A 20414-nucleotide genomic window follows, 5' to 3' on the forward strand; every position below is an offset into this window, starting at 1 on the left:
AACCAAGCAGATGGAAGTGAAGAAATAGTAAAATATAGCTGCAGCTAAACCATGCTTCTCAAAAAGTGTGATAGGACTAAGCCATGTACTAGTCACAGACTTAGTTGGCTTGCATACATATACATTTTCCTAACTTTTATTGAAACGTTATTGTATGTAGTATGTCCTTCAGTCACGGGGCTGTGTATGCAGATATGCTTCTCTGTGGCTGAAAAGGTGCTGTCCTGCAAAGAGACGCAGATGGATTACGGCTTAGCTGGGGGAGTAGAAGCAGCGTTCAGGAGCGAAGTTTGAGGTTTATGAAAACCAGCGACAACAGGGAAGAATTTCTTAGGGAAAACAAAGGTGAAGCTCAAGTTTGGCTGGCTGCTTCTAGGAGTCTCTGGGCATGGAAAATGGAACCGAGCTTCAGAGAAACTCCAAGACTTGGAAGATGTTTATTAGTTTACAAGTGTGTTATCTATATTATCTTAATATCTAAAAGGATATTTTTGACAAGGTAAAGACAGTGGAGTTAAATCCAGGGTGGTTTTATTTTGGCCACGTCCTAATAGAAATCTGTAGCAATAAAAGTTATTTCTGTCCAGTAGTTGATATACCTTCTTTAATAGAGCACTGTAGTCAGGTTTTCTGGGAGCTGGGAACCAATATGCCTGTAGATAACTTTTTTCTTTCAGGCGGTTTCTGTGACTAGCTTCTACCAAGGTGCCTTCCTGGGAAGAGGACACTATGCTAGCACTGTGTAACTTAAGCCTGACGCCTACACTATGTATCTTTATATAATGCTATTTTAATTGTTTATGGTCTAATTATCAGCAGAGACTATTACAACTTGAATATCGCAGGGCATAACAGGGCGGTGGATTTGTACATAATTCCCAGTTTTCTGTCCATGGTACAGACACAGTGCTTGTTTTGTAAGGAGACGAAAGCTTTGGATGATTAGTGTTCGCGCAATGTTAAGTAGGAAAGCAGGTTATAGGCAAAGCCCTGCTGTCAGATTGGGTTATATTTTGTTGGTTCTGCATGGCTTAGCTGATGTGTTGAACCTGAGCGAGCCTCCCCTGTTCTGACAATCACTATTTTGCCAGCTAAGCTGAGTGGGGAGGGTGAACCGTGATTACATTTTCAGGTAAAGTATTTTCTCACCCAAGGTGCTACCAGAGATCTTGACCAAATAAGAGCTATTAATGACCTAGTCATTTTTTTACATTGATCAATTAATAAACAGAAAGGGGGCCCAGCTTGTCAAACTGATTGCTCCAAGTAGTTCACAACTTGGTAAATCTCTGGCTCATCTCTCAGTGTTATTCAGAAAAAATAATACAGGTATTTTAAAGTGATACCCAGCTTTTTAAAATATTGCCAACAGCATTTTTTTCACCAACCAGGTTTAAATTAATTTCTTAGAATGGTAAAGAGGAGAATGTTACATTTTTCTCAGTTCTTTCCTATGTTTACTTTCTTCGTCTTGACCTGGATTTGCATTTCTTTGTATGAACTTGGTTTAGAAATAACTGTTTGCAGAGGTGTTCCTGGAAGCCTGACTTAAGAGTTTTGATTTGATCAGAGAAAGGGGAACATAGGGTCTGCAAACATCTCAATGCCTTTATTGGCAAGGCATACTGCAGAAACATTTGAAATGCCCTTGAAAAAGCAAAATTGAGCAGGATGAAAACTTTTCAAAGCTGGATTTGAAAACCAACAAAACGTTCAACTATATTATTTTCCAGGCCATGGGTGCCATGTATGTGCTTTACTGAATATGAAAGAATTCTTGAGACTGTTCATAAAATTATTTCATTCTTTGAATAGAATGTTGTCAAATAATTTTTATATCTTTTAATTAAAGGATAATGTTTATGTCAGATGAGTTTACAAAGCAATAAACTGTCTTCTACAGATAATTGAACATTAAAGTGCACGTTTGATAAAAGCAAGAAATCAGAAGTATTTTTTAGCATTACAAAAATTAGTCCAGTATTGCAGATAGTTTAGGAGGCTCTGATAAACTTCACTAGCTGAAGACATAGATGTTGATAAAGGCCCATCTTTGACTTCCCTGTTTTTTCTTACTTATTGAAATAATGTCACTTCAAAGCATACTTTTAAATAAAAAGATAAATATTTGAGAGCGAAATGTTAAAACTCAAGACTTACCAGAGAGATTCTCAGCTCATGATACCCTTGGCTTTTAATGAATTAGCTTTACAGTGAGTAATATAATCTGGCAGTGGTCTGGATCATGACCTGGTAATTTTCTCAGGGTTATTGTCCAGATAATTAAGTTATGTATATATACATTAATTTACATATAATGTTTATCTAGAAATACTCAGTTCTTATTTCTGTTCATACCCAGGACTTGGCAGTTCATTTCCATGGAAGAATTTGGGGCATGATTTGAACAATATGTTTGTGGGAACTTAATGTAAAAAAGGCAAAGAGTATATTTATTAAAAGTGATGATTTCTACATACAGACATCTAAAGAAATTTATGTGCATACTTGCGCAGCTGTGGGAGTCCTTTCAAATTATTTGTACTAAACTGCCTGGGACAAACAATGTGTTTGTAAGTTCACTTAAAAAATACAAGTCCACATTCAGTGTTGACCTCTAGCCTTTGCAGGACCTTTGTCTAAAATGAGAATTTCACCTGGTGAACTGCAGAAATGAAAAGGAATGTAGAGATGGATGTGAGTTTTGAGAATCAAAATCAGCAGGTTTATGCTAAGGAAATCTTTTAAAACAGTATACCTGAAATACTAAAAAATTTCAGGGTATGTATTGGCGTTTTAAGTATGCATCAGGAAATTCAGCTTTGCTAAGGAAAACCAGCAGACCTTGTGGTACCTTAAATGCCTGTGGTTGATTCGCGATAGTGGAGTCTTCATTAGCTAATTGGAAAATGCCTTAGGTAAAGCAAGGTAATAAATGATTCGCTGCCGTAAAAAACACCTGCGGCCAAACCGAAAACAACTGCAGTTATATTTTTCCGGTTTTGCAGAGTCAGGACAGTCAAGCACAGTTAGTGTGATGCAGCACATCACCGTGCTTTCTCCAGCACGTTTTTATTAAACCCTCAACCTCTTACCAGGGCGAGGGAGAAGAAGGGATGCCACCAAAGCCTGTAACCAAGTCAAAAGTGAAAGAAAGGAAGAACTGGAGTTATTGCTGTTCCAGTCACATATTTTCTTTTGTTGTATTTGCAATACCTGGAATACAAAACCATAAGGCATACTTTAAGCTGTTGTAATCTTAAAAGAACGGTGCCACTTACAACCAGCGACAGATTTGATCCATAATAATTCATTTCTTCCTATATCGACGTCCCTGGGGGAAGACTGCTTGGTGGGAAGGCTTGTGTGGCTGCACAAGCTGGGAACGTGATAAAAACCAAATAGAGGAATGGATACCTATGTGTAGTATTACCCATGGCAGAGAGAATTTTAGAAAAGTTAGGTGACATACAGCAGCTATTCAAGAACATTTGTTTCCCTGGCATAGCTGGTTCCCTCTGGGTATTCTCAGACACCTTGGCTGGTCTTGCTTAAGATAAACTCAGGTAGTTGTCTGGGTGAGTTTATTTGCAGCTGGACTGCAAGGAGAAATGGACTGAGGTCTTCTCTGTGTGGTGGCAGACAGCTTACCTGTCTGAGTGGGTGTTACAAACCTTGCTATTGTAAGCAAGAGCTTAACTACAAGGAAAAGAGAATCAAGGGAAAGTTGTAATTCAGAGATTCATGTGGCAAATTAAGAGATACTGCAGCTCATAGGCAAGAGCAGATCTTTTGGTGTGCTATAGTGTAATGCTACCTAGCAGCCTGTTGGAACATCTCCATGGTTTGGGTGGTGAGGAATCAGTTCCAGAAATCCCACCGAGAGTTTGTTAGACCAAGCTGTACCTTTACGATGTCCTTGGGAGGACGGTTCAAATGTGCAACAAAGAGCTGGATCTGACCCCACATGAGCAGAAAACACAGGGCACTTGTCAAAGTGTCATCCTGCTTCCCAAACTCCAAGTTCAGTGTTTGGAGCCGGGAAGTCACATGTTAGGGATCCCGAAGGAGGTTTTGATAACCTCTGAAGTAAAGTTGCTGTGAAATGGCAGTAATCTCCTGTCGTTGATGTTTTGGGATTAAAAAGTTGAATACTTATTCATGTATGCTGTATGACAGCTGCCAGGACTCTGCAAAGGTGTGAACTGTGTTACTGCTGTCATTGGTGTCACAGAGGCAAAGTTGGAGCAAAACAGACTTTTTAGAGGGGGAAGAGTGCCCTTATGCTTATTGATGTTTGCTTTCTAGTGCAATAATTACAAAAGCACAGCCCTCCTGAAACACTGAGTTGAAGCAATCCGTGTTACCAGTACAGCAAAGCCATCTCTTACCTGGAGGAATGAATTCTTCTGTTAATGGAAATCTTTGCAGAGACTAATCTTCCGAAGCTTAAGATGTTCTGTTTCAGTACCGATCATCTCCGACTGCTTTGGGGAAGGGCGCTGCCTCCCATCCTGCCCTAGAGGCATTCGTCAGTAACAGGGTAGGGTGCGTTCCCAGTGAGAGCTCTGCATTCCTTTGAGAAACCACCATATGTCTGTTGGTCCCAACCCCTGCTCCTCCTGAATCCCTTCCAGCTGAGGATTCTGCAAAGAGCATTCCAGAGACGAAGCATTCATGGGAAGGATGTTTATGCCTGGTGTGTTCAAGGTGTGTAACCTGTGCTGGTGGTGTACCAGGTATTGCTGCCTAGTGCCCACTGGCCAGTGCTGCCTCTTCATTGATAGCGCTGTAGTTGGCTATATAAAAATGCAGAGTTCTCTGATAGAAGTAAATTTTTAAAACTTCCTGCTGTACTAATTTAAACTGTGTGGAACTAATGTAGCTTGTGCTAATCAAAACCACTGGAAAAATGCCTGTGGCTGATTCTGTAGAGCTAGTCTGTCTCTTATTTTTCTTCCTGAAGATAAAGGACTACTAGAGTGGTTTTTTCTTTTCTTTTTTTTTATGTTCAATAAGCAGGCTTTTGCAATTGAGAACTCAGGTTTAATTACAAACTGCATTGGGCTATAGCCATGTTTTAATCTTTTCCTTTTTAATTCTTGAACTTCATTTAATAATGTATTCTCTTGAGTTCCTGTGTTATTTTTTTTAATCAGCAATGAGTCATATGCAGAAAGTCATTCCAATAGGTTTCAAAATACAATAGTATGCTCTAAAATGCCAGGTGAAGGACTATGTAGTAAAGGTCTTCTACAAACCCCTCCTGATTTAGGTAGCAGTCATGATTGTATTAAAGGCTTATTTCACTGCAAAAACTTTAAGGGAAAATAACTCCTCTAGGGTTGTAAAGTAAACTTTATTAACTCAAATACTGTGTTTTTTTTACGGCAGTAGGGTGGACTTACTGGCATTGTGCAAAATCGCATGTATCAACAAACACATTCTGGAATAGGGATTGTTTTGTATTATTTCCATATTTTCACTATTGCTTTTGGACCTGGTAAGATTTGGAACCCAGCTGTTCTTCTAGGGGATTTAGGTGCTTCCATACAGTTTGAACTCAATAGGAGGTAGTTGTAAAAACCCAACTTTTTCACTGGATTTTCTTGTTACCATGCTTCTATTGTAATAGCTCTTACTGGCCAAAGCAAAATTAGCTGTCCTAGTTGCTCAGTGTATGTAGAACAAGGGACAATTGCATGCCTAAAACATTTATGCGCTACATGGAGAAGCAAAGATAAAGCGATTTACCAGCAATGGATAACCAAGATAGTGTTCTAACTGATGCATCCAAAATCATGCTGAATGTCTGCAGCAAAACTGGCAAAAGGACATCTCTCTGCTGATTCCTAGTCTGTTGCCTTAGCTTAGTTCTATATTATTCATTGGGTAATGTAGCAAAAAGTTGGGTGCCATCTAACATTCAGTATTGTTTATTTTATTTTTAAAGTGTATTTGGGCAACTGCCCATGAAGTTTTCATCAGAATGTGTGGTGAGATGGAATGAGCTGGCAACAGACTGGACACAACTACTGTGTGGTTTTTTCATGGTTCTGACCCAAACTTTAGAGAAAATGGTACTAAGCTTCTCTCAGCCCTCAGTGGATTGCTTGCTGTGGGGGCACTCAGTAGCCATGTCACAAGCCACGTCCATCAACTTTTACTGCATGTGTGCCCAAAATGTGGGTATCACCTATCATGTGATGTATTGTGCAGGTCATGAAAGGAAATTTAAACCAGTAAGAAGTAAAAATGTGAAGAAAGTAGCAACATTGTTGAAAAAAGGTAGGAGACAAGGTGGGACAGGGTATGTTTATATGTACCTGGATTTGCTTGCTACAATCCAAGGTGCTTCCTCTGAAGCCTGTTTCAGTGGAGGGGTACTAAATCTGATATGCTTTCTCTGCCACCAGAGAGCTTGGTTTATGAAATGTTCCCAGTTGTTTGCTGATCCACAAAACAATATGAAAACTTTCCTAGACTGATCCCTAAGTGGCCTTCCTTACAGCATTCCCTGTTGCCATACAGTTTCTTTCTCTCAGGCGGTTATTGACTGTGGGATAGCTTACATGGTCATCAGCCCACCAGGACTGACATGAAGAAGACTACAGCTGCTCAAGTGCTAAAAAACAATTGGAGCAGCTGTTTGAGCTGACCGTGATTCAGCCTTGGGGAGTTCTGGTTTTACAAGCACTTGAGTGCATAAAAAGGCAAGTGTGTGTGTTCGGGAACATTTGTATTTCTTGTTCACTAGTCATTACACTTGTTTCTTAAAGGTTTTGGGGAGCACAAACAACAGCATACAACTTTGGTGAACAGCCTGCATCACAAGTTGTCCCTCGTAATACTAATGCTCAAATAACTCACTGGATACCCGGAGCTTTGAAAAATGTCGACAGAAATCGAGATCACTCAGAAAAGTTACGAAAAAGTCTTCTGCAATTGTAAGATAGTGGTGATAAATAATATTAAGTGAGCACTTACTAAGTCATGTAGCAACCATTAGAATGCACACATTGCTGGACGCTACTTGAAGCAGAGTTAAACATTTTATAGCCTTTCACCACTTGTGGTGGAATTAGTGCTGAGCAAAACTAATACTTACATACCAAGAAGTTAAATGTGAATTGAATTAAGTTGAACAGATCTAATAAACTAAGAAAAATAGAAATTAATGTAATGTGTATTTTTTACATAAAATATTGAATTAAATACATATATCTGAATAATTTCTTTGGCAAATGAACTATCTTGATAATTCAAAGTGCATTGATTTAGTCAATTTTCGGAGTGGCCACACATTGAGATTTGGCAAAGGACCTAAGCCATCTTATTGCCTACAAAGAACTGCTGATTGTAAGCAGACTTGGAACACAGCAAAGTTCCTTTCTAATAGGAAGATGGTTTTGAGTTGCATCCTCACAGACTGATGTGAATTATTTGTGGAGTCAATAGAAGTTCCCTATATAAAGGCCTGCATTAGGTAATAGGACTTGATCCAGCTTAAAAATAAAACCGTATTCAGTTTCTATAATGATAATTTTTGTGTGTGTGTGGTTTCTAAGTATTTACAGAACATTCTATGATTACTAAGTCAGTACTTTTTAATTAATCAAATTGCTCACATTGTATTAATAATAATGTTTACAGTTTTTCTGTGTCGCAGAATTAATAGCAAAGAAGCATAAGCTGTTCCTCCAAATAATAGTATTTGTGTCAGTAATGCTAATTGATGTTAGCAGTATGTTCATGCAGGATAAAGGATTTCAAGTAATTCAGGTGACTGATTAAAAGATGAAGCAGGAGTGTGAAATTTCATTGTTAGCTTTTAACAATGAAAACAGAACTTTTATTATGCAATGCTGATAATACCCTGCCATTGAAACTAAAGGGCACTAAAGGACTCTCTGCAAGTTACTTTAAGAGACACAAGATTAGATGCTGCTATTCAAAGCTGTGTCCATGACTTGAGCATTGGCTTAGTTGTTGATGGAAACTTAGGTTCCAGCTCGGCAAAATGCTTAAACCTGTGTTAAGGCTATAGTTCTACCTGACTCCAAACTAAAACAACATGCTAATCCAAATCTATCCACTGGTCTGAGGGTGCAGTTTGACAGCTTTGCTGATCTAAAGGTTACCTGCCACCAAAAGAAGGGTAGTATTTCTCCCACCCCCCCCAACCCTGCCCCTGCCTATAGGTTCCTACCCTCTTCCACCTTTGTTTCAGATTTATTAGTTCTGTTGTTGCACAATATGTTGATTCAGATCAGGTGGAATATTAGGGAAGCAAGGGAGGCAGTGAGGGTGTGTGCAGGGGAGAGGAGGACTGTGTTTTCTGCCTGAAGTTAAGTGTTGCATCAGCTGAGTTATGTGAAAGCACATCCTAATACACAACATGGCCCTGCAAGCAGTTTTGTGGATATAACTGGGAGAAAGCATAGGCAAGAATTAATAATTTGGCAAAGGGAAAGGATGAACAGTGGCTCCTTAAACTGACATTGTTGCTGGAAAAAGTGGTCATGGAAGCACAGTCTATTAAAGATCTTGTGAGGAGCTTGTAGAAGCTAATGGGTTTTTTTGGGTGCTTAAAGATGGACTTGTTTGAAGTTTGCTCTTTAAGGTTGCCTGAAGGATGTGTAATATCTTAGGAAATAACAGTTCAGACAATGTTCTGTATAACTGAAGTGACTGATAAGAATTTGCCCTTCTAGTGGCCAAGTCAGTATGCGGATTTACTTGGGAACAACTGCTGTCTTAAACTTGTACACTTAATGCAGCTTTTAGTTATAAAGGAAGTGCTAAGTGATTCTAACTGCAGCATGAAGCATCCTTTGGTCATCCCTTTCAATTACTGCTATCATTCTACCATGTTATTCTACTGGTTTTGTAAAGGCTTTATTTCAATCATGGAGATGAACCTTCTAGAGCATTGCAGAGGTTTTTTAAGGCTCCTTTAATGGCCACATATTAAAATACATCTTAACTTATCAACAGAATGCCATGGAAAAGCAAGGTATACATGGTCATTGGCTGTATAGTATGAACCTTGCAGGCCCTTTTTAGGTGATAGACCATTACATCCCAACATCTGCTGTAAATCATATTTTTGGATTTAAAGGGGTTTTGATTTAAATTACTTTAGATTCACACAAGTCACTGTGCCAGAACAAAAAAAAATAGAATGATCATTTGTTAAAGTGAGTGGCATCGTTCCTTTTCTCAGTAATTAACTAGTAAATGATACTTAGGTTTGAAAAAATGCTGAAAAATATTTGGCAGAGTGGTCTCTCTGGCTGGCAGTCTTTGATCTTTTTTATTTTGTTACTGAATGTTTAAAGCCACATCTTTCATAAACAGCCCTGTCTTATGTAGCGGAACATACTCCCAGTGGTGAGAAACTCGATTCAATGAAGTTAGCAAATGCATCTTCCCTGGGAGCCCCAGGGTGGAGGGTCACAGGGGAGCCACAGGTAGCTCTATTGATTATAACAGTGTGTAAGCAGAAGCACGCATATAGCGTATTTATGCACAGTAAATACAGCATTCTCCTGCGCACTGGGCAGACTGTGTGTGGAGATCTGTGCCTGCAGGGCCTGTGCCTATGCTACCTGTTTGATCTGCAGGTGCGTATGGGAGTTCATTTGTGTGTGTCCACTGAATGTTTTTGAGTCTTAGAAGCATTCATCAGTGAAGTGGGAAAAAATTTCTATACTCAGGATGTCAGGTGTGTGGGCAGAAAAAGAAGATATGGTCAAGATGGCCTGAAAAGTAGGGTAAAGCATCAAACCCCCATTGTGTTCCACATTATAAATCTCCAGTTTGTCCAAAGACTTCATTGGAATTTACTTTCATTACCTTATTTACAGTAAGATCTGTTAAGCAGCAGTGAGTTTTCAACACAAGCTTGACCTGGTGTAAATTACACAGATTTTGTGGAAGGCTCTCTATAGAGGAGTTCCTGAACTACAGCTTTTTGGGAGCAACTGTTCATCGTCGTCTCTGTCACTTTAGCTGCTACAGCATCCACTACAGCATCAGTGGAACTGCACCATCTCATACCAGCAGAAAATCTGGTGGGTTTTAATAAGTGGTTGCTGTTATGTAGTAGCTGTTTGTTTTGGCAGATGTTGTTTTATTTTCCTGTCTACTAAGTATTCAAAAATTTGCACTTGACTACAAACTAATGACATAGAATGCTTAATTTCAATAACCAGATATTAAGTGGTTCAGAAATTAAACTTTAAATTTTTATTTTAGCTTATTTTGGCATCCTCTAATTGAGAAAAAATGGTATAATCAAAGCTTTTTCTTTCTTTGCAACTCATTCTTCATAAACCTTTGACTCGGAGTTCTAAACCTTTGTGGGATTCTGTTTTGACTTTGGTCCCATAATGGTAGTTGCTGAATTGTCTGCTTCTGCTCATAAATGTTATTGTAATCTTGTAAGAAGTCTCAGTCTGGTGAATACCTTTTATTTCTTGGCCCCAAATACACTAGAGTTTATTGCATAAACTTGCAAGACATTTTTGGTCAAGTCACTATCAAAAGAAGTGATGAGACCTGTTGAACAGTTTATTGGGAGAGAGCAAACATATATTCATATTGCCATCCCCTAACATACAGCCCCAAAATCTCGGAACATTTTTAGAAGAATGTCTCAGGTTTGATCAATTAAATAATGGCGGGGGGGAAGATGCAGAATACAATGGGAAAAGCAATTGACTCAGAAAAAAGGCCCATGGGTGCTTATTAGATCAAATTATACCTCTGGACTGATATGCTGAAAAGAATAATAAAGTATGCGTCTTGCTTTCCCAGCCCTCCTAATGTTCACACAGGACAGAACAAAGTTGCTAGAAAAGTTTTTACTTTGCTGTAATTAACTGAAAAAATCGCCAGTGCTCTTGTGAATGCCTCTAGGTTAACAGCGGTCGTTTGTACTCCCCTTGTAAGCTTTGCTGGGGAAGGTTAAAATTGTTCTAAGCAGCAGCAACTCTTTTGTTGTGTTTCTTGCAGCTTATGGGAATGGTGTTGAACTGTTCAGTACTTTTCCCAAATGTGGGGCCAGGGTTGTGCAGGTTGGTACTAGAGCTCCAGCTGAAATTTCTTTCCACATGTGAAGCGTTAGGGTTTTGAAACAACAGGCGGAGTCAGTGACCAGTTCTCAGCTGGGCTAGCATAATCGTCTTTTGGGTGAAAGTATATGGCTGACACAGTGCCAGTACTTATTGGACTGCCTTCTGAAGGTCTTATCTTAAAAGGCTGTATGCTCAACAGCTTTTCGCTATTGTTTTCTTAACCAGCATTGGATTCTACAGCTACTACAGTCTGCTTTTTCATTGTTCCCGCTTTTCTTGCTGTCACATTTATTTTGTGAAATATGATGAAAATGCCCTGTGATCTTTCTCTAGCAATAACTTGTTGGATAAAACCAAAAGAAAACAGTCCAAACAAAAAGCCCATAAGGTCTCTTGGTAGATCAGTAATGTGTCATTACTGATACTTTACTGTTTTTACAAATTGGCTTGTTTCATCTGATGAAACAAACCAGAGGTGTCAGGGCTGGCACATTACATAAAACTTGTCTTAAAAATAGGATTCAAACACCCCATTCATGTTCATCTGTAGTAAAAAGTTGTCTGTGTCTAATTTATTAGTGGTTATCAATGCATATGCACATGTGAATGCACATAACTGATCCTAAGACTGCTGGATGCAGTAGTTACAGAAGTGATATAATGAATGGGAGGGCAGTGCCCACCTAGCCCAGCTAGGGAAAGGGGCAAATGAGCTATTCATGTGCAATGCCTGGGCAACAAAACAGGGAGGGTTGTGAACAACTGCTGTTACGTGAAGGTGGATATAATAGAGCAGAAACATGATAGAGCAGCAGATACTGCTCAGGAAAGAGAAATCGAGGGAAAGCTGATAGGAAGGCATTGTACCTGAGAGCTCCAGTCCTTTGTAATGAAGGTTGGTGATGCATAGATAAACTTGATGTTTCTCTGTGCAGCGGATGCAAGAGAAGATAGTACAGAGAGGCATTTATAAGACATGAACACAGAGCAAAAATCAATGCCTGAGAAAGCCAGCAGTTCAGCTCTGGCTGAATTCAGGCTGAGAGGTAAGGACAGAATGGGAGATGCTGCCTTAGGAAAGGAAGCAGAAAGAGTATGGCTTAGTTAGCTTAATAGAATGAAGGCACGGGGGGCTGTGATTTCTCTCTATAAATACATTGCCATAGAGGGAGAAGAGTTATTTAAGTGGAAAAGATTGTTGGCAAAAGCATATAAGTGAGTGTGAACTGAATAGTGGTAAATTTAGTCTGGGAATTAGATGTCAGTCCACTGGACAACTGAGCTGCTGGAACAGTGTATCAATAGGAGTAGTGAGGGACAAATAACCTATATTGTTTTGATATGAACCATTTTCAGCATGAATAAAGACTAGACCTTATGACTCAGGAGTTTGGTTTCAATTCTGGGTCCTAGAAGGAGCATTGACATCTGAAAGAGACCAGCTGAATTATAAGGTTGGATGTAGGAGAACAGAGATTTCGAGTTACTCTGGGAATTAAAGTCCTGATCTCATCCACTCCCCTAGTTTCGTGGGCAGGGAAGATTAGATCCTGAGTAGGGAGGAGGGATGTAAGGGAAAACTCACCAAGCTCTCACTGGCCATTGCTGTAGAGCCTTATAGGAGGTCTAAAACCCAAGAAATCTTCACAGGAAGACTTTTAGCACTAACTCTACTGTGCTCGGGTTTATTCTCTGTTTATTACTACTTCAGCAACTCCATGTAGTTAATTGGCCCCCGTGGTCTTTGCTTTTTCCCTTGCTCAAAGGACAATAAAGCTTAACATTTCTGTAGATTCTTGCGCTGCAAGAAATCTATAGTTGCTCCTATGTAGTGTTTCCTGTCCCAGCAAGGGCCCCTAAATCTCACCCTTTGCTGCCAACCCTTGCCCTATGCTGCTAGAAGAGAAACCATTGAAAAAGATACATTTCCCCTTCTTTCCCCTTTGCACAGATTTACTTCCTATGGGAACTGCTGACTGTAGATCACAAATAGCTGGTTAAAATGATCAATGGTTTCCCTCATTGAAATGAAAATCCAGTTATAGGATGAAGTGTGTTTTTGTTAGATTTACTATGGCGATAACCCACAGAAATGTTTAAGAGATGGTTGCACCAATTCATTTTCCTTTATAGCACAACCTCGTGGAAGTTGACAGTTACCATGGTTTCACATTGCTCAACATTAGTTCCCCTGGAAAAAAACCCCAACTTGTCCTGTTTTTTCATGGTGAACGAGGTATTGTTGTGTAGATTGAAATCCAAACAGATAAAGGAATTTGAATTTAAAAGGAATTTCAATAAAAGCACTGAAAAAGGGGAAGGAAGAAAACATATCAGTTTGCAGAAACAAACTAACTTGGAGGTCACTGTGAAATCTGAACTTCAATAAATTCTTAGAGCAGCACAGATGTGTTTACAATGACAGGGCTTTTCCAGCCCCTAGCTCTCAGGTGAATCTTGCTGCTTGAGATGGCTTCTGCCAGAGCTATGACGGAAGAGGGGAAATCAGTGCCGAGACAAATGACTCAATTGAAAAGACTTCATTGTGTTTGATGTCTTCATTGGAAATTTTTCCCAGAAGGAAATAGCTGTTCTATCTCATGCAGAAAAAAAATGTTATTTATGCAGTTTAAATGAGAGGGGAAAAACAAACAAGAAGAATGATCTATCTGGGAAGAAAACACTATTTTATCGCATTGTAATTGCACTGCATGGTTTGATAACTTTATGCCCCTTGCGTTTGTTGTACTGGGTTGAGACCTAGCCCCTTTTCTTTCACAGATACCTGCGGGTGCTCTCAGCTTCTTGAGCCCGTCGCTTACCTTCCGCCTGCTGCTGAATGTGCTGCTGCCCAGATCGTTTGATAGTAGCCAGGGCCTTTGCTTAACATGAAGGAGAGGGAATGGAGGTGTTAACAACAATCTAGATATATATAATTTATATAATTTATCACATCTGACAAAATGTATTTCCACCAATCCTTTCCCTAGGGGCTTCCTCTGTGTGTGTGGGGGGGTGTTTGTGCAAAGATGAGGTCAGTCAGCCACCATTAAGCTTTTTTTTTTTTCCATTTCTTCCTGTTTCCCATTAGACATTTCTCTCTGTGTAGATCTCCGGGCTGTGCATCAAGGGGTCTTAGGCCAATAAATAGTGTTTGCAACCAAGTAAAATTGAAGCTAATTGATCTACTGTTGTCAAGAGATTAATTGCACTACTGAGTCATGTTTGAAATAGCTATATAAATCTTTAGGCTGTTTTTAGGTAGATTAGATTTTGATGATCTCTAAGATGAAAGGTGTGATTTTTTATTTTTTTTTAAAATTCTTTTTTGTATGGAAAATTGGTATGGGCACTGTGTGATACATATTTTAGATGTAACATGGTCTACAAATTACATAGTTCACTGTTTCAGTGGCCCAGGTGGACTTCTAATTGCGAGAGGATATTTTAATTCCTTTTGACAGTCAGCCTTCTAATCTCTTTATAGAGTTATTCTCTTGGGGTTTATGGTACGTCACCTGAATGTACTAATTACTAATTCACATTAAAGAGTTGCCTAAAGCGCAATAGAAATTGTGATGCTGTTTGCTTGTACTTTTTTTCTCTAGTTTTTTTAAGAAGTTAGAGCACGGGGAGTTGTGTTGGTAGATGAAACAAGTACATACGCAGCATCTGGATACAGATCTGTTAAATATCAGTTGATTCACAATTAGAGTTGTAGGTAGTAAAAATCAGCATTAGTATTAGCAAACATACGCACCAATACTTGTGCGTTGCAATGACTAGCTGTGTGTGCTGGGAGATGGTGTGTATTTGATAGCTCTGCAGAGGAGCAGGCTGGAGCTTTGTTCCATTTGCAGGTGAACCCTGATTGGGTGAGAACAACTGTCAGGGTGTTTGGCTGACTTCTATTTACCGTCTGTGTCCTGGGGCCCCATAGCCAGGTAGCATTTTTTCAGCCTGAAGCTAGACTTTTGGTAGAAGAATAGAAATATCACTGAAAAAACCCCAGTTCTTATTTTGTTTTAGCTACTGGAATTGCTGTTGAAGGTTAAAAGTGCTGTAAGAAAGAAAACACAATACGGGCATACATATACAAGCATAGCTGGCTTGTAAAATAAACCTGTAAACTGCAATTTAGAGAGTGTTCTTAATAGAAGATGTACTGTTACAGCTACAAAGTAAAGTATGTTTCTGTGACCAAGTCTAAGTGCTGTTACTCAGATTAAGTGTCTTCAGTACGCTTTCCCCTTTGATAGATACCAGAGCCTGCAGTTCTCTGCGAGGAGCCCTGGCACCATCAGCCTGAGCAAGACTGGTACACGAGTGGTACACATGCCCAAATACATGGTCCCAGCTTGCAGCAATCTGTGGCTGAGTTATTTTCTGAGTCTTTGGGTTTTAGCTCACAGTGGCCTTCGGTACATTTGTGTGTGAGGGATTACTTTGGTCTCTACAAGGTAGTAGTAGTGCCAATATATGTGATATAACAAAGTATATTCCTGTTTTAACATTGCTATCTGATAGTTTAATGCCCTGTTCCTCCACAATCACCCTGAGACTGTGTAAAAAACAAATTTCCTCCTTCTTTTACAGGCTGTTCATGATTTTGTTGACTTTAATCATACCACCCATAGCTGTCTAGTTCCTACATTAAAGAACCTTAATGTATTTAGCCTGTCCTTGTATTCCAGCTATCCCACATCTTTAACATACTTACTGCCATTTTTATACCTCTCTGTACTCTAGCTGTATCCTTTCTGAGGTGGGATAACCATAAATACATAGGGTCTTCAAGACACAGGCTTATTATGGCTTTGTAGTGGTAAAAAAAATATTTCTATATGGGAAGGAAAAGGGGGAAGAAATCTAACATTGTGTTTGCCTTTTCTGGCAATAGCTGAACGCTGAGCTGCTATTCTCAAATTGACTGTAACAACTCTCAGATCTGTTGCCTGAGGTTGCCTGTGGCTAATGTGTGCCCCCCAGTGTGTAGGTATTTAGGACAGCTTTTCTCTGGCTGCATTTGCTGATGTTGAACTTAATCCATCAGTTTTCTTGCCCAGTCATCGTGAAATATATGGTGAAATCCTCCCCATGACTCTTGTAGGACAGCTGTGATTTTCCCCACACTGAATAATTTTGTATCATTAGTAAATTCTGTTACTTCAGTTGAGCTTAAAACTAATCTAAACATGTTCTTGAGCTGGTTCTGAATAGGAAGTCAGAATCTCTCAGGATGTCACAGTTCTCCCATGCTCTTTTGCAAGAATAATTAACTGTGAAATTGGTAAATTTAAAGCTGGTGTCACTTAGGGAAGTTTTGTCATTTTCTGTGGTTACAAAATGGTGTCAGTGCCCATGTCCCAAGTCTGAACTGATGACTGAGTGTTAGTGGGCAGATGCCTGTGTTCAGTAAATCAAGAAATTGTTGCCCAACTCAAAAAAACTCACATGCATATTTTTCATAACCAGCTTAACAAAAAGCCAGAATAGCAGCTAAAAAGCTTTTGTCTGAGCCCAAACAGTCCCTAGAAGATGCTTTTAATACAACTTTGCTCCAAAAGTCGTCTTGGAAATCCAGCTGCTTTAATTCTTTGAATCCTTTGAGCAGTTCTGGTTCCTTCCATTCTGCAAGGAGTTCTGTGTTCGCAGCTTTGTTGACTTCCTTTTTTTACTTTACTTGGCATTATATGGATTCAGATTTCCACTCTGTCTTTGTATCTTTGTGGACTGGCACATACACGCATGTGTATCCACATATATTTCTCCCTAAGAAAGTTACAGTAGATCTGTTGTCTTTGGGAAAATCAGCAAGTTCTCTCCTTAAAAAGCTGGCTGTTATTACAGCTAGTAGAAGGCCCAAGCATGCTGCTTATAAGGCAAACTTGATTAATTTAGTCCACCATGCAGTTATAATCATCGCAAGCTTGCTGGACTCCCACAACCTGTGTGGCAGGGCAGCTTCAATACAGAGTCTATCACCATCATTTTGAGTTGTTAGGTAGGACTGTAACTTGAAAAATTTTCTATGCCAGCCAGAAAAGGGAGAAGTATTTCCTTTCTTTGACTGTTTGATTAAGGATTGACTTAATCTTTCTAGCAGTGCAGTAATTGCAAGAGTATCATAACAGTACTCACCATTTGAAGTGTATTGCAAACCTCAGCATATTTACCCACAGGCATTTAAGCAGACATGAACAACTGACTTTAAATTAAGTGATTTTAAGTAATGCTTTGTTAACTCCCTGTACTTTGAAAGGAGGCATGCATCCACCCACCTCACTTTTTTCCCCCACAGAGAACTGCAAAATACAGCACTCAGTATTTCCAAAGCTGAATTCTCTTAAAATTTAATTGAGGAAACTGTGATCCCATAAAAAAAATTCCCTCCTTACTTGGTCGTTAAAACCAAATTTCATACATCTGGAAAGTGCTGTTCATTTCTTGTGTTACACAAAATTAGCACATCAGCTGAATGGAAAAGAAAACAAGGGATGACACATTCTGCCCATTATATTTATTCTGTGCTGCTTGTACCAAATATGAAGAAAAATACCCCACAAAACATGCAGGAACATGACAAATGCAAAAGTAATAGACCATTAAATTTACCCGAACTGCATTCATTACTGGAATCTGTCCTGGTAAAGATCAGATTTCCCAGCAAAGAAGGATAGTCTTTCTGCATCTCATTCCCTAGAAGTTATGGCTATTTGGACATAAATCTTTTCTCATGACCCACCCAGCAGGTGGATGATGAATTCAAGGCACTTACTTTGTCATTAGGTGCGGGTTGTTTGCTCACATTTTGTGATGCTTTTTTGTTGTTGCTTGTAGCATTTGTTCATAGTATTAAAAGCAGTTAAGCTGAATGGAGTGAATATGTGAAAGTATCTGCGTGATGGTTTTTTGGCATTGTTCCAAAGTGTGATGCTTCTTCTTTTTACTAACAGAGATCCTAGTAAAAGTAGCAATAAACTTTCTAAGAGAAAAGCCATGTGTGACTGGAAGGATGAATTGTGAGAGAAAAAAGCAGATAGGACTTTTGGTTTTGTATCTCTGTGCTGGGTCTGGAGGATCATAATCCATAAGCTTTTGGCACCACTCAAAACATAATAGCAGTGATAGATATTTCATGCAGAAGTTTAATGCCATTATAGATAAGCTCCCAGCATTCATTTGCTACAGAGGCACAACCCTTCCCGTGCTTGTACCTAGCAAAGTCTCCTGACCCCAACCAGACACAGACAAGCGTCCCAGAGAATGGCAGTGAATGTAAAATTAATGCGGTTTCTCCACAGAAAATGAGCAAACAGAAAAAGGAAAATGATGGGATGACTGGTTCTGCTGTGTGTGGTTCCAAATTTAGATGTGCTTGAAGCAATAAGGGAGTCAGGTTCAATGCAATCCAGTCTAGTATGATTCATAGTATGTTTTCCAATGAAAATGGTCTTTATGCTTCCATCCTGTTGCTGGTAGGCCATTTGGGACTGAGAAGATCTCTTCTGTGTTCCTGATTCTGCCACTGACCTAACTGTCACCTTACCCATATGTCTCTCCCATCACCAAAGCCTTGCCTGCAGGGTTTTTTTTTGCCCTGCTGCATGTTTATACTGTGCTTTATAAAGCATTGTTGTGATCTCTTGATAGCATCTGCTCATTGCAGAAGTGATGCATTACTGCTATTAGGACTGGCAATAAAACTTACAGTGGGGCATTATCTAAAAATCCCTGCTTCCAAACTAGATCAGTGTCATTCGACTGCTTGTAAGACTGTTGATTGCTCTGGTTGCTACTTGTAGTTTCAAAGTCAATGATTCATAAGACTTCAGTATAAATCTCTTGAGATGCCTTTACTGTTATATTATTGTATCCTTGTGAGGTTCAGAAAAAATTTAGGTGTATAAAAATGTTTAGTTTTCTGTTAAGGCTGTAGAATTTTAGTAAATGGAATAATAGTTTTAGGAACTGTTGACAGAGCTTACTTTTTTCTTTTTTTTTTTTTTCTTTTATTTTTTTCGGTAGGATCAGGGACTATGTGTGAGCTTACGAGTGAAATTTAATAAAACACCCTTAGTATCAATCTCCCTTACTCGAGCCTGTGATTGTTCTGAAGAAATTTATGCTGCTTTGTAACATTTCACACTATGTCTGAAAATACCTTTTGTGTCAACCCACAAGAAAATAGGTAATTATATTGGCAGAATTGTTACGCAGCAAAATAGGCTTAGTAAAAGATGGGGTGTTCAGGTTTCCAGCTGGGATTCAGTTGAGTGATTTTTAAGAGCCCTGCTGCTACTTCACTGCTCTGCAAATGCTGACTGTGTAGAGGGAGCCAGCATGGAGTAATTAAAAAACTTCTCAGAGTGCTTTAGGAAAGGCTGCAAATACTATGCATACTGTAACACAAGAACAGCACAGAAAGACATGTGCCATTCTCTTCTGCTTCAGCTGTGTCAATTTGTAAAAGACTAACACAAAAAGAGTTTCTATTATTTTTAATTTGATATTAGCACCTGTGGGGTGCTCTACAGTTCTAAATATATTGTGCAGAAGTCAATCAGTTATGAAATGTAAGAAGACGCTGGCAGAAAATACTTGAATGAGTATTTTATTACATTCATTACGTAAAAAAATTTCCCCAGAAGAAACAACAGTATTTAGAAATGCACACATGCTCCTCTCATATTTTTCCCTTGTTGTCTCTGTCAGTATATTGTTTTTTCCTTAGCGTAGTTGACAGAAGAGAAATTGAGGTTTTTCTGTCATTTCAGTATGATCCTGTACAGTGTAAGCAAGGCAAAAAGTGTTGCATCTGCAATTTTCTGGAAGATTGATTAAATTGGACTTGTGACAAGCAAGAAGCCCAGAGAGTAATAAAAGTGGAGGGTCTCACAGCAAATCCCTAGAATGAGTCTGTCCATATGGGAATCCTTCTTCTTCCTATGGTAGTCAAACACACATTTATGGGTAAGGTATGGTTTTAGGCCAAAAGACTGGTCAAAATGCTGTAAATGGCATTGAGTGTAGAAAAAGGCTTAATCTGACAGTATTGGCCAGTAATTGGTGTATGAGAGGTAAAAAGCTTGAAATTGAATGGCATTCGTCTGGAAGCAAATTTCAAAAAATGTCTGCACACTTTTGCATCTGTGAAAAGTTATGGAAAATGAAACGTTTTTGTAAAATCTGAACTTTTCCTTCCATAAAATATTTTTCCAATACTGAATGTTTCTAAATGCAAAAAGCTCTGCTAGGCTAGCAACATCCACACCCACAAAGGCTGGTGTTTTATGTGCTCTGGCTTCATACCCTGCAGCTGACATTTCAGAA

At 39.1% G+C, this 20414-nt stretch overlaps 1 protein-coding gene across 1 annotated transcript in view; it reads left to right on the plus strand.

Moving 5' to 3' along the window:
- LOC104135455 (glypican-5) overlaps nucleotides 1–20414 on the plus strand; it is a 361472-nt gene that overhangs the window by 136287 nt on the left and 204771 nt on the right. The window lies entirely within an intron of this gene.

Source organism: Egretta garzetta, unplaced genomic scaffold (assembly GCF_000687185.1).
Source record: "Egretta garzetta isolate BGI_Z169 unplaced genomic scaffold, ASM68718v1 scaffold161, whole genome shotgun sequence".
NCBI lineage: Eukaryota > Metazoa > Chordata > Aves > Pelecaniformes > Ardeidae > Egretta > Egretta garzetta.